Source organism: Enhydra lutris, unplaced genomic scaffold, assembly GCF_002288905.1.
Source record: "Enhydra lutris kenyoni isolate GAN:26980312 unplaced genomic scaffold, ASM228890v2 scaffoldscaffold35, whole genome shotgun sequence".
Lineage (NCBI taxonomy): Eukaryota > Metazoa > Chordata > Mammalia > Carnivora > Mustelidae > Enhydra > Enhydra lutris.
In genome coordinates this window covers 8,273,996-8,279,559 of record NW_019154119.1, presented here as the reverse complement: position 1 = coordinate 8,279,559, position 5,564 = coordinate 8,273,996, and the positions used below count along the sequence as shown (strand labels likewise).

The window sequence follows — 5,564 nt, the reverse complement described above, 5'->3', positions numbered from 1 at the left end:
TTTTGCAACTCAAGAAAACATGTGGTCTGACGAATTTTAACCTTCACAAGCCTACAAATTGCACAGCGTTTTGGCCTAAATTGTGTGAAAATTAAATATTCAGTTTGAACTTTGCCAACTCTGTGGGTCTCCCCCCGCCGTTTTTCAACTACCCTCAAAATTAAGAGATGTGATTTCAGAAGATTAATAACCATTAGCTGCAGTATTTCTATTTAGAGTTTTAAGGACTAGGCTTAAATTATTTTAAGAATACTGTTTTCATCAGAAAGCATTTTGTATTAAGATTGAATGATTCATCAGTTCTCATACAGTGTATTCGGGGATCATCTATTTCAAAGGTCTCTCCTTCCCAGTTAGGAAGCAGCCCGGGGTGGGAAAACGGCTCAGAGAAGTCTAGAACTAGGATGGAGGGGACAGGAGCCTGCCAGAGCCTGAGCTCCGAAGGATTTCTATTTTGTGGTGATGGTAGTTATTTGGAGGCTAGGTAACTTTTGGCTCTCAGATTTTCCCTTCCTTTTTCATTCTTGCTGCTTCCACCAGGGACCTGCTCTTGGGAGGAGGGTCTGAGAATGGAGGACTTAGATGCTGTCTGTCTTATATACTGATGCTCAGGCATCATGGATCATGGATCATGGATTCAGGTGTGAGCCCTAGGAAGAGAGGGGCCACTGGCTGTAACCAAGCTGGGGTTTCCACAATCCTGGGCTCGGAACATGTGAGCTCTAGCAGGGGCAATGGGAGCGGGGAGGGGCATGCTGGGAGAGGACACTGTGAGATCGCAGCTATGGTAGAGCCCGGGGTAGCACCCTTGTCGACCTTGCTGTCCCCAGTCATTTGGGGACTGCAGGTGTAGCCCCATCCACCCTCCCACTCCATCCTCATTCTCTCTCCCTCCCTCTGCAGCCCTGGGTAAATGCAGGTTCCAGGACAGGAAGATCTGGGACTAGAAATCAAATCCTCTTGCTGTCCTAAATTTTAAATATGGAAATGCCAACCTGAAAGTTCCTGCATTTCAAAAATTTACGGGCAATCAAGGCCTCTCCCTCTTTTCTTCCTTCTTGACCTTAGAGCATCTAATAGGGCCAATAAGGACAGCAGTGATGTATGATACACGACCTAAGAGTGGGGTTGAGGTTCATCGAGCACCAGCCTAATTCTTCTGGCACCAAAGACCAGAAATGAAGGTGGGCACCAAACCTGAGTCCTGACCGTTAGCCCGGGTGCTGAGCCTTCTTCCAGAATCTCTCACCACATGTGTCTTCCACTGTGTTCTGTACATCTACCTGGCTTCCCACCCTGAACTCCGGCCTGGTTTTGGAGAGGCAGAGGCGGCACGAGAGCTGGGTTATAGAGGACACAGTCTGAGCGTGCACGGGGGAGGCATGGGCGTTCTGAGGAGCAGGACACCCGCAGGTATTCCCTGAAATGCTAGCACCTGCACCTTGAAATGAAGATAAAACTCAATGTGTGTCATGTGTCAATACAAAACCTCTCCCAAATTCCCACAAAATGGGGGAGTGGGCCAGAGTAAGGGAGGTTATATCCTCGGGGAGGGCTGTAGCCTGTCCAGTATGATGGCGACTCAGGCAAGCAAAATGCCTTATCACTTCCAAATTCTAACTGCCTTCCAAAGCCCAACTTGGTTCTTGCCCTTTGGTTTCCTCAGACCACAAGTCCATTTTGGCGGGTGGAGGGAGGGTGATAATTACAAAGAGAAGAAAAGAAATTAAGGAGATGGGAAAGACAGCAAAGACAGAGATTTCTCATTGAACTGTAAGTTTGATATTTCATTGCTGTGGTGTTTCTCCCAAAACCTGTAGTCCCAATCTAATCCTGGGGAAAACAGTGGGTTAACCTGAGGTGAGGAACAGTCTACAAAGTGTTTGACCAGTACTCCTCAAAATCGTAACAAAGAAAGACTGAGAAACAGTCCCAACACAGGACAACTGTGTCCAGTGTGGGACCCTGGAAGAGGAAAAGGACATTAGTGGGAAAACTGGTGATCCAAGCCTGCAGTTTAGCCAACATGATGTATAATGTTAATTTCTTAGAGTCCCATGGTGATATGAGATGTTCATATTAGAGGAGACGCAGTGAAGGCTATACAAGAACGTTCTACCCTATGCTGGCAACTTTCCTGGAAATCTAAAATTATTCCAAAATTTAAAAGTTTATAAAAAGAGAAGGATGTAACTTTAGAAGACTCAAAGGGAAAGCAAAAATTAACTTCAAGGTGTATCTCTTGATTTCTTAGGTAAGAAAGAGAGCAAAACTTCTGCGAGAGGGATGAGCAGTGGATGTTTGGACATCCACTGACAAAGTCACATAAGCCCATTTACTACCAAAGATACCCAAACAGCTTCAATAAAAGTTACCAAAGTATCTTACACAGAAATATTATTCTACGTCTATGAGTAAACAGTGGCCTCTAGCAGGTGGGATAAAGTAGCTCCTGTGTATTAAAGGTTATATGTTGCCCCAAGAGCTTTAAAAACATGACCTCCTTTAAATCTCAAACCATCCTGTGAGGCAGAAGCTATTAGTGTCCTCAGGAAGGGTAACTGGGTCACAAACAATTTAAGTGACTTGCTCAAGGTCTACATAGCTCGAAAGAGGTGGAGCTAGGATTTGAACCAGACCTACTGGAGTGATACACACTCTGATGCTCTTCTGTCCCTTAAGGGGCCATCAGCTTCTCCAAGGATCAGCTCCTTCTATGTCCCAGGATCCCAGTGAGGCCCTAGGGATACAACAAGAAGCCAAACAGACTGGTATTTTAGTTATCGTAAGTGCCCGGTCTTTGTTTCATTCAATCTCCATAACGATTCTGGAAGATGAGCAAAAATGCTATTTTGATTCCCATGTGGCAAAAGGAGTGAGGCTCAGAGAAGTTAAGTAACTTGCCTGAGGCTAATAATAGGAAGTGGGTGGGGCTAGTGATGGGGAAGTGGGTGGGGCCAGAACAACACAGAATTCCCTTAGTTCCCAGCTCCCTGCACTTAACAAATTCCAGTCTGGTTGATTACTAACATGTTCCTCTCATGTCTACTGAGCACAAGTCCGCTTTACCTTTAAGCCTCATAAGGTTAAAAGCAGGACTTGGCCCTGGAGAAGAAGCCACCCAAGAATGAGAGGAAATCTGACTTGCCTCTGGAGACGGAGTTATTGGGAGCTGCAATGGGGTGTCCTCAGAGAAGTCCTGATGCAGAGAAACGCATTCCTGGTGGGACCCTTTCTTCCATCGGGTCTGCACAGGTGGCCACAAGCCTGCTTCCTGTATTATGATCACTGAATGCCTTCCCCACCCAAACAAACGAGACATTGTACCCCAATGCTAAGGGCGCCTCCCCCTCAGCATTTTTAAAGTCTTGTTCGGCAGAGTCAGTATCGATTTCCAGAGATAAATGATCTAATGATCATGACATGATCATTCAAATACATGATTAACACCCACGGTCAAAGTCAGAAAGTCAAGGGAAGTGTGGAACGCGGGTCAGGGAGTTCTCATGTAAGGGGGTCTGCATTACTCTACTTGGTTATTAACCATACAGTTGTCAGCACTCCCCATCACTCTCAGAATGCCAAAACTAATTAATAGTATAATATGAAAAAAGTATAGTACTTCCACTGTAATTACATTTGTCCATTTGTCAATGAAGTATCCTTGCAACCAATCAGGGCTTAGATGAATGAATGCCATTCATTCACTCATCCATTCAAAAACATTTACTCAGCCCCCATTATGTGCTGAAATGTGTGGAAAGGCAGGGTAATTAAAGGCAGTTCCTGCCCTCAAGGAGTTTATGTGTAGAATTCCCAGACCTGTAGAAAGAAAAGCATGATACAGAAGAATGAGGGCAATAATTATTGGGTCCCCCTCCCCAGGTCCAGGGGGCCTCAAAAGAGAAACAAAATAGATTGGCTTTGGGACATCAGGTAGGGTTTCAGAGAGAATAAGATGCTTGTATCAATTTTGAAAGAGTGAGTTTTTTGAATGTCATTGAGGATAAAAAGTAGCAAGTGAGCTACAGAAATGTGAGAATGATCTTTGAATTAAAACACGTGTTCACTAATCATGGATTCGGGGACAGACAAAACGTGGAGTATACAGCTGTATGTACTGAGCAAGGCCGAAGTCCCAGGGAGGACAAACATGGCAAATATAAAGGAGGAGGCAGAGAGTGACGTGGCGTATTTCTGGGGACATGAGTCCTGGCTGGCTGAGCAGCCACTGAGCACACTGTACCATGCCAGGTCTGGACTATGACCCGGTTCATGGGGCAAGGCCACCAAGGCCCTTGACCTCTTACCCCTGAGGGACGCTGAGCCCCCCATCTGCTCTTCCCATTCTCCTCTGACACCCTTCCCACCTTCCATCCATTACATTTTATAACAATAAACACCTTCTTTACATGACCAAAGATGGAAGAGAGGAAGATTTATTTGCCTTTCTGGACTTTGATTTTCCTCAGATGGAACTCTAGCTCCTTGCCCTCTAGCATGTAGCCATCTGCTTGGCCACACTGGCCTGGCCTTGAAGCCAGGCATGCCAGAAGCTTGCCGTGCTGGAACCGCGCCTCCAGAAGACTGCTGATTTTGGCATTCTTTTTTCCTTTCATCATATTTCTTCTGAATTTTCTTTGATCGTTTTGTGTTTAAAATCTCTTCCTCCTCAGGAGTCAGCTTGCCCCCTTCTTGTGGTGTCATGGGGCTCGCTCCACTGTGGGTGCAGGGCGCTGTCAGTAAGCACGATCCAGTTCTGAACCGGGGTCTTGGGGCGGACCAGTTCATTGCTGGATGCATTGCAGACGTCAACAATCCTTGTTTTGTGCGTAGGACACTTGGAATCCCAGGAGAAGTTCCCCATGTCCAGCCTCAAGGCCTGGTACTTTCTTACTGCCTCCACGAGCGTGGACTGTGAGTATGCCAAGCTTAGTGTCGGCAGCGGGGCGTCCCAGCCCATACTTCTGCTTCTTGTGGTAAGGATTTCTCTTGCCCTTGGCCTCGAAGCATCTCCACCAGCGGTCCCGGGAGATGCCCATCGCTCTCAGTGTGGGCTGCAAAAGAGCCTTTCATCACATTTCAGTATCTGAATCTCCTCTATTGTTTTGTCCTAATAATTTTTTTGTTCAGGAGTGAACACAAAGCACTCCCCTCTCCACTGACTTCTCTGTCAGCCTGAAATTCCTGAGACCGAAACTTTTAAGATGCTTTTGCCTCCCCGCCAAACACACCCTCCTCCTGCAGACAAAGGGAGGCCAGAAGTCCAGCCACTCTGGGCCGACTCCCCGGGGGGCGACAAGCACCCCATCTCAAGAAGCATTGGAAAAGCCAGATCCCCTCTTCTCCTCCAATATTGCAAACCTGGAGCACTGAATAAGCAATCCTCTATTAGAGAAGAAAAAATCACATTCCTAGTGGCAGTCAGCAGGAGGTAGGGGCTCTTCCAGCTTAATGACTTGCAAATCAAAAGCATGAAAACCAGAATGCACCTTTTGAACCTCTTTCCCATTCAGCCTCGTTGTCCTCATCATTTTCTCCCATAGCGTTCCTGTTATTTTTGC

General features: G+C 46.4%; 1 pseudogene; it reads right to left on the bottom strand.

Annotated features, from left to right (window-relative positions):
• Positions 1-4,439: 4,439 nt before the first annotated feature.
• On the bottom strand, positions 4,440-5,042 carry LOC111154173 (annotated as a pseudogene).
• Positions 5,043-5,564: the final 522 nt, after the last annotated feature.